The sequence below is a fragment of the Dermacentor andersoni genome, chromosome 10, assembly GCF_023375885.2.
Source record: "Dermacentor andersoni chromosome 10, qqDerAnde1_hic_scaffold, whole genome shotgun sequence".
NCBI classification, from domain to species: Eukaryota; Metazoa; Arthropoda; class Arachnida; order Ixodida; family Ixodidae; genus Dermacentor; species Dermacentor andersoni.
The window spans coordinates 106,927,778-106,940,088 of NC_092823.1; the positions used below are offsets into that span (position 1 = coordinate 106,927,778).

General features: G+C 48.1%; 1 protein-coding gene across 1 annotated transcript in view; it reads left to right on the plus strand.

Moving 5' to 3' along the window:
• The first annotated feature begins 1,455 nt into the window (after window positions 1–1,455).
• The window catches only part of LOC126543595 (uncharacterized), a 123,240-nt gene continuing 112,384 nt past the window's right edge, over window positions 1,456–12,311 (plus strand). The window contains exon 1 of the mRNA XM_055077762.1: window positions 1,456–1,862. The gene's annotated coding sequence lies outside the window, so the exon portion shown is untranslated. The remainder of the gene's footprint in view (window positions 1,863–12,311) is intronic.

Below are 12,311 nucleotides of genomic sequence, written 5' to 3' on the forward strand. Positions count from 1 at the left end.
ATCAGAGAGCAAACGGGTATAGACGATATTATAATATACATTAAGAGAAAGAAATGGCGCTGGGCAGGTCATGTAATCCGCAGATAAGATAACCGTTGGACCATTAGGGTGACAGAATGGGTACCAAGAGAAGGGAAGCGCAATAGAGGACGGCAGGAAACTGGCTGGTGCGACAAAATTAGGAAATTTGCGGGTGCTAGTTGGAATTGGTTGGCGCAGGACAAGGGTAATTGGAGATCGCAGGGAGAGGCCTTCATCCTGCAGTCGACATAAATAGGCTGATGATGATGATTACGATGATGATACGAAGTAAGGATAGTAGCTTACGCGTTCGTACTGAACTGTAAATATGGGCATACTAACTAAACTAAGAAGCCTGATGTCACGCACGCACAAGCAAACATGAACACATCTCACGTGATTACCGCGAAAACTCGCTGTCGAAACGATGCAGTGAGGAAACACGGCAGCATCAGCCAGCGAATTCTCCTTCATGCTACTTCTTCCATCAACGCGAACTAAGTCGCGAAAACACAGCGCAGTGCGGATTCTGTACCCGTCGCAGATGGCTTTCGAGATACAGCGGCAGAGCAGGGCGCGCGCGCTGCCGGCCGGACAGCCCGGAGTAGAACGCCCCTCCTCCACCCTTTCCCACCCCTCTCCCCGAAGTCTTGCGCGCGACGGAATGCGGCGCCCTTCCTCCTCGCTTTCGTCCGCGGCGCGCGCGAGATTGAGCCCCGATCGCCGGCTCACCTTCGCACGCTTTCACTCGCACTTGAATCCATAAGGCGCGCGGCGACGATAATCACCGTTGGACTTTATTGGGAACCTCACGGCGACGCCGACGGCAGAAATGCGCCTTTAATGCCCATATAATTGCTGTCGCAATAATACGAAGAAACAAGGCATAAATCCCCGTGGCGTTGTTTTCCCTTCCTCCATCCCGAGGAAGTGCAATCAACAGGCCCAACAACGGCGGCTGCGTACGCCGCCGATGAGCGCTCATATCGGTAACGTGTAAGAGTTATTCAGGTATCAGTTTCCTTACTGTAAGAAAAGAGCACATGACTCCTGCTTTTGTTCTTTCCTGTTACAGTGCTACGCAAAAAAAAAGACCCGGTGGAAGCTTCCCTCTAATCTCGATGCGCGTTAAAAAAGCGGAGGTGCCGGCGATCGGGGTAAAGAAGAAAGAACACAGCGCCGAGGTAGTACAGCGATCCTGGAACGAGAGCGCGGCACCGACTTCTTTCTCTGAGAGACTGGAGCAAAGACTGAAACCGTATAAGCCAGGGAATCCAGCGCGAGTGGCGACGGGCGCCTTCGCAGCGCCACCATCTCGCCTCGGCGCGCAGACAAAAAGGTACAAAGAAAGGGCGCTCCGAGCGCCTCTCACCGGAGGGGCTTTTCCCACTTCGGGACGGACGGATACCGGCCGGGATGGTGGGGAGGGCTAGGAAACGGGAGGTCCCCTCCGGGCGCAACCAGTTGAGAGCCGGCGCTGAAACGTGTCGGTCGGGAAACGCGAGCTTTGGGATAGCGGAGCCGTCAAAGCCAGCGCTGGGTGAAGTCGACGAGGTGCTGCTCTCCACTCGAGCGCTCCCACAGCTTTGTTTCTTTTAACTCTCCTTCTTTTATGTGAGTGTTGTACCGAGTTTGTGACGACTTCTTTTTTGGAAAAAGCTCGTTGAGCGACGACGTGCACTTTGTAGCTCTCAGTGAGTGAACGCGTGGTCCCGAACTCGGATATACAGGGCGGCGACGGAGAAGCGTGGATTGTCGGCTTTATTCGCCACCTGTGCGCATGTGGAGTGTAAGTGGTTCCCAGAAGCGTAGCAGCCTGATGCAGTTGCCTTCAACATAAGGTGAGAATGCTCGGATTGCACAACTGTTTTGTGTGCAAAACTTGCTTGCAAACTTTATTATTTTTCGTTGACGCACGCACTTCATGCCCTAGTGGATCTCAGGCCAAATGCACCAAGCTTATAATTCATAAGTGTTCTTTCTCACTTGCCGGCCGGCTTCGTAAATATGTCGAATATCATTAGCAGCTAGCAGCTGCTATGCAACTGAAGTAGTTAGAATGTTTAACTGCCATTTTCCTTTTTTTTATTTCGCGAATACGGAGGCTCGGATTACTTGAATAGCTCTTTGCACGCTCGTGAACGTCTTATCAACTTTGTTTGCAAAGATAATAATGTCTACGTATATATATGGTACAAGAAACAGGTGCGTCTTATCTTCATAAGGTGCAATTATTTTCTGCGTTCTTGACGTGTCGCTCTCTTTTACATTGCGTTTTCCCATAGAACTAATACCAATTCTAGCGGAACTGACAGTACTGCTAACTACATTCTGATCTGTTAGAAAGGGTGTCAGTGTCAGCTTGTTTAGAACCGCAACGCTTATACCATGCGAAAGATAATTTGTTATTTTTTTGTTTAAGGAACCCTAGTAACTCTGCTTCTTGAAAAGTTGCGCCATACTTAAACCTATGTGCGCCACACGCTTTCAAGCGAAATTATTTGGCTCAGGTGCGAAATTCGGGAACGCTGTTTACTGACTTAATTTAACAGGTAGTGGGACAGTGCCTGCTAGCTTGATTGACTTGTTTCGTTAGTTTAGCACGTTGATTTGATGTTGCGCCAGCGTTCACTTGTCGGATTACGGGCTTTCGCGAATAGGATCTGGCTTACGAAACGTGAACCAAAGTGAACTCGCCAAGTAGCAATCGCACTTCTAATAAATTGTACTTCATTCAGGAGAATCACACAATCGTTTACACAGTGAAAAGTGATAGATATGCCAAGCCCTGGTATACTTGAAAACACAGGGTGATGAGCGGCCATCCAACGTCATTGGGGCAATCATACTTGCATCAGCCTAACCACCCCTAACTACGTTGCTACAAGTGCTAATCAAAAATTAAAAATTAAATTATGGGGTTTTACGTGCCAGAACCACTTTCTGATTATGAAGCACGCCGTAGTGGAGGACTCCAGAAATTTCAACCACCTGGGGTTCTTTAACGTGCACCTAAATCTAAGTACACAGGTGTTTTCGCATCTCACCCCCTTCGAAATGTGGCCGCCGCGGCCGGGATTCGATCCCGCGATCTTGTGCTCAGCAGCCTAACACCATAGCCACTGAGCAACCACCGAGGGTAAGCTACAAGTGTTGCCCCAAGTTATAATAGATGGTAATCCAGTATCCCAAGTGTGCAAAACTTGTCTACAAAATTTTGAACTTCTGTGCATGTTCCCCTACTAATTTGTGCACAATAATTTAACGCATTTTCAGGACTATAACTTGCGCACCTCTGTATAAACCACGCCCTCCACTTCGCGCGATATTCGAAGAAAAGGTTGTTACGTAAGTCACAAACATATTTAATACGCACCGATGCATAAGACGCCCCTATTCTAACTCAGTCGGAATGATGAAACCAGACTACGCACTCTTGTACATTGATTGTGAAATTCCGTACTTCGCCATTCGATGGCACTGAATGTCCGCAAAAATTTTATGAGCTGCAAATCCTTAAAGGAAGCAATTTCAACCAACACTTTTCCTAGGTGCCAAAAATCACGATTTATTGCACTTCACTGGGAGCTATCGAAGGACTCATCTTGCGAGGCAGTCAAAAAGTTCAGCTGCTTCGGCCAGCAGCATCGACGGGTCAACATTGTCGGCCACTCAATCACTCTTGCGATACTGGTCGCGTCAACGTGCATGCCTGTCTGCATACATAAGCCGCACCGTTGTGTAAAACGCACCAACAAATATTTTTGGAAGGAGAACGCGACCTATAGTCTAGGATATACGGTATTTGCTGAACTGTGCATTTCTTCGGGCGTCACTATGTGATGCCGAAAATTTTTCTTGGTCTTTTGTCTTTCTACGTTTTAATACTTTCAAGACGTCTTCTTTATACACGTCTTCCTTATTCCTACCTCATTCCTTATTCTTTATGACGTCCTCCTTATTCCTTATTCGTCTGAAACATTACTACTGCGTTAGCAATGATACAGATGCTAGACTCGAAAAAAAAAAGGAAACGCAGCAGGCCCAACGAGTTGAAATCAATATACAGCGAAGGTTTGTGTGAGGGCATAAAGAGTCGAAACGTAAGTACACGCACGCACGCACGCGCACACACGCACACGCACACACCCACAGACACATACAAGTGCGTGCGCACACAAATTATAAAAAAATTATCAGGTTTTACGTGCCAAAACCACTTTCTGATTATGAGGCACGCCGTAGTGGAGGACTCCGGAAATTTCGACCACCTGAGGTTCTTTAACGTGCACCTAAATCTAAGTACATGGGCGTCTTCGCATTTCGCCCCCATCGAAATGCGGCCGCCGTGGCCGGGATTCGATCCCACGACCTCATGCTCGGCAGCCAAACACCATAGCCACTGAGCAACCACGGCGGGTCAAACAAATCATAGCGAGCCTTCTGTTAACTGCAGTTGCTGCCTACTAGCGAGTATGACGGACGCCTTGAACGCACCATGGCTCCAGAGGTAGTATGCGCATACGTACGCAGCGGAAGTCGAATCCATTCTATCCGCAAGAATCGTTCACTTCCTCAACCGCGGATGTGGGAAGGCGAGCTTTCTGGTTCCTTGCTTTTATTTCCCCCGCACGGCCGGCGCCGCCGCTGTTGTCGTGGATGTCCGAAGCTGAGCACCATCTGGTGGCGGTTCAAGGAACCCAGCGGCGCACGCAGCGCGCGTACTCCGGGGCCATTGGTTGGTCTATTGGGCAAGAGAAAAGCCAGGCCGCCACAGGGTTGCGAAACCCGGTGACGTTCGCATAGGAAAGCTCGGCTTCTAATAACGCCGTCGTAGCCACCTTCACCGCCCTCCCCGCCACTGTCGTGTTGACTCGCTCGATGGCACAGGCGCGGCTCATGCGTTAGAGGGCTTCCGGAGAAGTGGAGCGCGCCTGAGTGCAAAAATGACGAAGCGATCTTGACGCACCGTCTCACTCAATCATCTCGATGGCGGAGAAAGGGCAGCGTTCTACCTTTCGTTGCTGTAATGGGTGTAGCGCGCGCGTATACTGTAAGTGCGCCAGCGTTCCTTCTTCTGGGCTGCTTTGTTTACGCACTGCTTTGAGTGGAACGCGCTTAAAAGGGTAGCGGTTTGGGCTAGTCATGCCTACTGGGGAGCGCGGTTTGGCTTCTCGTCGTGTTCTTTTGCTTCGCGGTGGAGCACTTACCAGGGCAGTGCGCGTCGAGCTAACCTTATCCACTATGTCACTGTGCTCTGACTAATGCCGACGGTCTCCAGTCAGCTTCATCTCGTGCACCATCGAGCTGCGATGTCTGCAATGCCCCTGGCGACGCTTCTTATCGCGACAGCGTTGTGAGACGCCTGGTAGCTGCCAGGGTGTTGTTTCTTATACACAGCCGAGGTTTTCTTGTGCACTGGGTTGGGCCAACGCGCCGCACCCTCGTAGAGATACCTGTAGTAAGAATCAAGCCCAAAGCTAAACCCCGTTATCACTGTCAACGCTTTACCCTTCGGGCGAAACTGGCAACTTTATTTAAAGTGATTAGATATCCGCTTTTTTATTCCGTTTTCATGCTTGGTAGTCGGTGGTCGAACTTGTGATAAAGCGCCGGTGCAAATGGCGCGCACTCTCTAGCAACCGAGCTAGGGTTTGTCACCGAAGGACACCTTTACAGCGCCTTTAGTTTTGATGTGTATGAAGGTTTAGATGCCGCAGTACAGAGCACGGTAAGGAAAACCTTCGTTCGTTCGTTCGTTTCCTCGCTTAGACTATTCGTTCACATTGACAATCATTGTTGATGGTTTCTGCACACTTTTTTATTAAACTATTACTTAGAGGTACGTCATACATTAGCGACTCAGCGGTCAAGATATGAATGGGCAAGGTAACTCCCAGTTTTCTCATGTGCTGTCAGAATTCGAGATTCTTCTTTTCCATTAGAAATGCCCTTTTGGTTCGCTCGGATGGCTCGCTAATGAGTTCCTCGACGTGTCCTCAGAGTTAACGAAAACTAGAGGCGCTCACACGGACTAGGTGCGACGCATTGGAAGCACTCAAAATCCCTTGAGTAGTTTTACGAGGGAAATTGCTACTTACATATTTAAAAAGGTCACTAAAAAACTTGTTAAGGCAAGCCCAGGCACGTTGTCGCTAAGGCGGCTTAAAAGACGTTAAGCGACTTTCTCGCGAATGTCCCAACGCATCTTATACTGTAGCCAGTGTTTTTATTGTTTCAGCGTTTGCATTATATTTGCTCGGCGGTGAGGAATAGCCAGCCGCACCAGAATTGTAAATCTCGCCTTTGAAATATTCCTATCAATAAAAAAGTAAATGGACAATTGCCAGTGTGCGGCCTTAGAAGAAGAGAATTTATCGCAACAAAATTATTTTTAGATAGTGCGGACTTGTGCTGAAAATATGAAGAAATATTTTATATACAGTGACTCGTGCTCGTTATTTTTGTTTCATTTATTCCATGTTGTACTACGTTTGTCTCTTGCGTATGTTAGTGCTGACGCGTCCTACAAGGTGCTTCTATCATTATCAGTTTAATTTCATTTAGTCATTTGAGTAAATGCGTATTTTCTCCATTAAATAAATCGAACAGCAGGAGTCGTACTACTTCTAACGTCTGCTCTTGGACACGCCCTTAGCAAGACAGATTGTCCGAGCCAGGCAATATATCGCGGAATGAAACCCGCACACAGCTGCACTCACATTTCGCATTAGGAAGCATTGTAATCTTCAGTGATTCTTTTTTCCAAGATGACCGTGGTCCGTTTTATCTTTTGGCTATTTGTCGGATCTTACATGCGTCGTTGTATTGTGTCTAAACAAAACAACAACAATAAAGGAACTATCAGCCTACTTTACGAATGCGTCATCTTCAATGTCGGCCTACCTTACTGAGTGAGAAACGCACCGACCAGACGCGTTCTAACAACGGGAAACAAGCCATAAAAAGCCTTGTTTTAGTAAAGGAAATATGCACTTCAAGGAGTAAATTTCTTGCGCTGAGGTCATTGAGACAGCTCGTTTTATTTCATTGCGTAATTCCGCATGCAAAAGATCCGGATGCCGGAGAATATGGATGGATGGTTCAGATGACTGTGTGAGTGAGTGTGAGTGTGAGTGTGTGTGTGTGTGTGTGTGTGTTCATCTGAACCATCCCAAACGAGAGCAAAGGGGTTAAGCGTGGGGCCCAATTTTTAGTAATATCATAAAAACATAAGTACCCAAGAAAGTGGATGGGAAAACAGCGCCGCTTTAACTCAATTGGTAGAGCATCGCACGCGTAAGGCGAAGACATAAGAGTGTGTCCCACCTGCGCCTAGTTGCTTTTCATCCACTTTCATTTGCCTTAATTTATCATTTCTTTAATTCAATCGGTAATGCAATTATGAGGTTTAACGTGCCAAAACCACTATCTGATTATGAGGCATGCCGTAGTGGAGGACTACGCCAATTTCGACCACCTGGGTTTTTTTTAACGTGCACCTAAATCAGAAAGTACACGGGTGTTTTCGCATTTCGCCCCTCAGAAATGGGGCTGCCGCGGCCGGGATTCGATCCCGAGATCTCGCGCTCAGCAGCCCAACACCATAGCCACTGAGCAACCACGGCGGGTTAATTAAATCGGTAAGTACAGGTGGTTTCCCCTATGTTGTCGCTGGTGTCATTCCTTGTTTGCTTCCTAAATGATTCTATATATACATATATTTAAGCTGGTTCATTATATTACAGCTGTTGTGTGTGTGCCAACAATTAAGCAAGCGCGCTGCAGCAGTAGCAGAAGCCATGGTCACCAAACGCCTATAGGGTTCGTGGTCAAAGCTATTTGAATTTTGTGCTTAGCGCGGCTTACTGCGTACCACTAGGAGCAAAGTACTTTACATAAATACCATAAAAGTGACCTAAAAGGCATAAACTGACATGAAATGCACGTATGCTTTTATCTCGCTCTGTTGCCAGCCCGTCGCTCCCGTCACGGAACTTTCGTTTCACAAAAGCTCGACTCGCGTCTCCGTAGGGAACGGCAAGCGCGCACAAATAAACGAGAACGCGCAGACCTGTCACAGGCACTGTTGACAATTCTGTGCACGCTGCCTAAGCCGGGCCTCTGGAACGTCGCTCGTTCCGGCTGACGTGCGCTAATCCCGAGTCGCAAAGTTTTGAAGTGTACATGTGGAAACCCGTGGCAGAACGGGTACAAAAACACGGTTCTTTGGGTTCCCTGGCTTGACGGCGCTGCGAACGAGTATGCGCCGTCGTTATCTTGGTGACTGCCGCAACAACACCTGAGGGATGGCTTCGTGTCATCAGAGCCGAAAGAAACGAGTTTGTATGAAAACATATTTTCGGCGGGAGCACACCTTAACGTATACCCTGCACGTGCCTGCCCTGTATTGTTATTGTTGTACATTGTATTTCATTTCCTACATGTTCTCCACTAGCAGAACGCTGCGTACCGGATAATGTAGCGCTCCGGTCGCACCAACTTCACCAACTGACAACAGGAAGTGCTTATTCTCAATTAAAGTTAACACCATTAGCGTTTGGCAGCGTACCGGCACTGAAGTTGCTTCTCTTGATTTTCTGTTTTTTTGCGCTCTGATTTGTAGTTGATCCTAATTAAAAGTGTTCTTATATCTCCTCGGCTATCTATGAATGATTGGTTGTCGGGGCATTCTCTGTGCTGCAGGCGGCTGCGTTAAGAGCGGGCGTTTCACTTTGACGCCTCTCGTGTACACCAGATGGCCCGTCGAGCTTTATATTCGGGGCTTTGTGCCGCCAACAAACATGGGGATTAACGTGTACCCACTCCTTCACTGCAAACTCAGCCATTTAGGGATTTGTTTCACAGCGTGCGAGTTCGCTGATTGGCAAAATGTTTGCTTAAATCGCTGCAACGAAGCGCGACGCGTTGCTTCATGAATGGTAGGAACGCTGGAAAACGTCATTGCGTTTGAGTTTTCGCGTGGCATAATTATGTTTTCTCGTATATTCTAATTACAATCAGACGCTATCCCGTATGAGGAGTGTGTGTAAGTCGTACGTTACAATTTTTTCTGGTATATCTTACTTCGAGAAATTCAATTAATTCACTAACGCCTCTTCGCCACGCGGATGGCGTGCGTGGTTCGGTATGTGTGGCTCGGAATGACTTTTCGCTCACAAGACGGTCGGCGCGGGACACCGGATGCCCACAGCGGATTTTTTCGCGACACATGGCCCCCTAACGCATTCGCGTTGATAAGGAGCGCCGGCAGCCGGTAGACAGCTTCATTTTCCCAAAGCGAACGCTTTGTGTTGAGGTTGGCCGTTACGATTTGAATGTACCGCGCCTCCGAAACGCTGTAGTTCATGCGACGTCCAACACTGGCCGTGCCAGAAGACAGAGCCGTATTTCAGGCGACAACTTTTCGGGCTCACTCTCGCATGCTCACCCTCGGAACTGCAGCTGATGACACTGACCTCCAACACTAGCCATGCCGGTCCTGCGGCGACGGTGTGCGAACGGGTCTAGAGTGTGCCGTATCCTTGCTATCGCAATAAGAAAACAGAAAGAGAGAGCCACAACAGAGTACAATATAAAGCGAAGGCGAGCTGCTGTGCAGAAAGACCCGCACGTGCAAAATTCGAAATCTCTGCGAGCTCTGGTGAAGTCCTCAGATGAATGAGCTAATGGTTTCATTAGCTAGTTTCATTTGCTAATCTAGATTCACTCTTGGGTTATGATCACTTGGGAGTTGCCTCGTGGGCGGCCGAAAAAAGAGTCACGTTATCGAACCGCTAGTGCGTTCTATCATTTACTGATCTTTTCACTCTTTGCATTGCACGTGCAAGTAAGCTATAGAAAAAAGACGCCCAAACACTCCGTACAGATGGTTAACCAGCGAAGCTCAAACGTACGGCCCCAGTGTTTATGATCGAGTTAATCCCGACGGTTCTTTAAACGACAGCTTGGTAGGCTGCCGAATCCTCGGTAGGCAGTTCCTGTGTACACTCGACTGCACGAGTCTCTTCTTGAGTCTGGGCTGCAGCATCGGCACGGCGTATAGGAGCTGGTTCCCGGTTCTGCTCGCGGCGTTGCTGATCGAAAGCGGCCTGCTCTTCAGGAGTACGTACGGTGCGTGGCCTACCCATTTCAGAGCCAGAGAGAAACTGCTGCGCGCGCTCGACTGTGACGGAGAGCAACAACGTCACTACTAGTGCAGCTAATCCAACACCGCCTAGATAGCACAAGGCCCTTTTAACTCCGGTCCATGACGTCGTGTTACCTGTCCCGACTGCCATAGAATCTAATAGGGATGCTCCCGAGTAGGAAACCGTGATTTTGACGTCACCGCTTTCATCGCGCCAGGCTTATCAACGAAAATTTCGGGCCAGGCAGCGTGACGTCATGGATAGGAGTAAACAGGCCTTGCACTATCTAGGTGGTGTTGACTAATCGTGCGCATGGGGTTGCGCACATGCGCATGGGGTTGCGCTGGAGGAGTTTTCGGCGTACAGGCGACCGACAGACGGACGAAAGGACGGACGAATCGGCTAGCGATATACAGCTTCGCTGTAAAAAAATTTTATCCTTCAATGTATTCGGAAGAAAGGAAATGGCTGGCGTGAGGATGCGCCACATTCTACGGTGGGTAGATATACGACGTGCGAAATACGCGACACTCACGTGACGCGCTACAGAAAAACTCGAAAAGCGGCTTGCGCCCAGTGTGCAGATAGATGGTGGGATAGTCACGGTACTGCGATATTGCGCTGATAACAACAAGCGGCGCTGTCGCGCAACATTTCCCAGTGTTCGGTGTTTGAAATGTAGAAGCGACGTGCGCAGGGTGTGCGCCATGTTGACATATATGGCTTTATCTGGATATATCATTCCGTGCTGGTTTAGCGCGTTCTGCGCTATCTTTGTTCACTGATTACCATCGAGCGAACTCAAGCGAGCGTGAAACTCGGAGCATCTCGCATGGCGGCCGAGCACTGATAGTGAATGACTGGGACCGCGTGAGTGCCCGCGGTCCTAGGAGTCTGCCCTCGGTTTTTAGGAGTCTTCACCTACCGTATGTATGTTTTGCAGCACATAGAAAATAATGCTCCAGGTGCACCTTCATAACGATTCCTTCCTTGTTCGTAACAACAGCTTATCGAACATTATAGATTCACGAAGTGTAACACTTTGACTGGCAAAATAAGAAATACTGACCCAGAATATTTGATTACCTTATTCCTTTATATTATTCAAATACATATCCAACGATATATTAAAGGCTCTCTGTGAAAACTAAGGTGCAGCTGGTTAAAATATTGTTAACCCACTAGTTAAAGGCGAAGGTATGGTCCAAAGCGTGGGCTTGGTATTTGCATTGACAAGGTCAATGTGTCTTCTTGAGATGCATCTTTATGGGTGCATCTCTTTGGGTGCATTCTCGAGATGCACCTCTGAAGAAAAAAAAAAGAGCTTTCTTAATTAAACAAAACAATTTTAGCATTGGTGAGAATATTACCACCACGTTCGCTAAGAAGAGAACAACGAGGTCACGTAAACATAGGCAGCTGCTCACGGCCGAAATTGTTGTCAATGCCACTGTTGAACAAGTACATATTTTAGGGTACATTGATAGGCACAAACTAATGCATTATGCAAAAAATGTGACGCGTGCAGACCGGACACAAGAGAACAGAAGTGAACACGAACGCCGACTATCAATTGAAGGGAGCGCTGAGGCGAAAAGAAGAAAGAATACACAAAACTCATCTGCGCGAGCCTTGTGTCCTGTCTGCACGCGTCACCTTTTTGCATAATGAATCCTTACCAACCAGCTCAGCTTTCTGTCGTTCTAAATAGACTAATATCTTTTTCTTTACTAGTGTTTGCAAATATTTTTGTAAGGCCAGCAACATTGTTGAGCTGGCAGTTAAAGGGTTAACGTCCCGAGGGGACGGAAGGTTCTGTGTCCCACGCGGCGTACAGTGGAGGGCTCTTCAGATTAGTTTTGTTACACTGCAATTTTTTACGAATTCCGTCCCCGTGCTTAAGCAGCGGTGCCGACACGGCAGTTGAACCTACACCCACTTTCTGAAAAGCTGGCTGCCATAGCCACTCAGGCACTGCGTTGTCTAGCATGACCACTCTGATGATTAGCACGAAATCCTACAAACATTATCGCTACGAGTGTGCGAATAAAGAGAAATCGCATATAAGGTAAAATCTAGCTCAACGAACATGTAACGAAGAAGGTGGAAACGACGACCGACTCGTCTTACAAAAAGTCA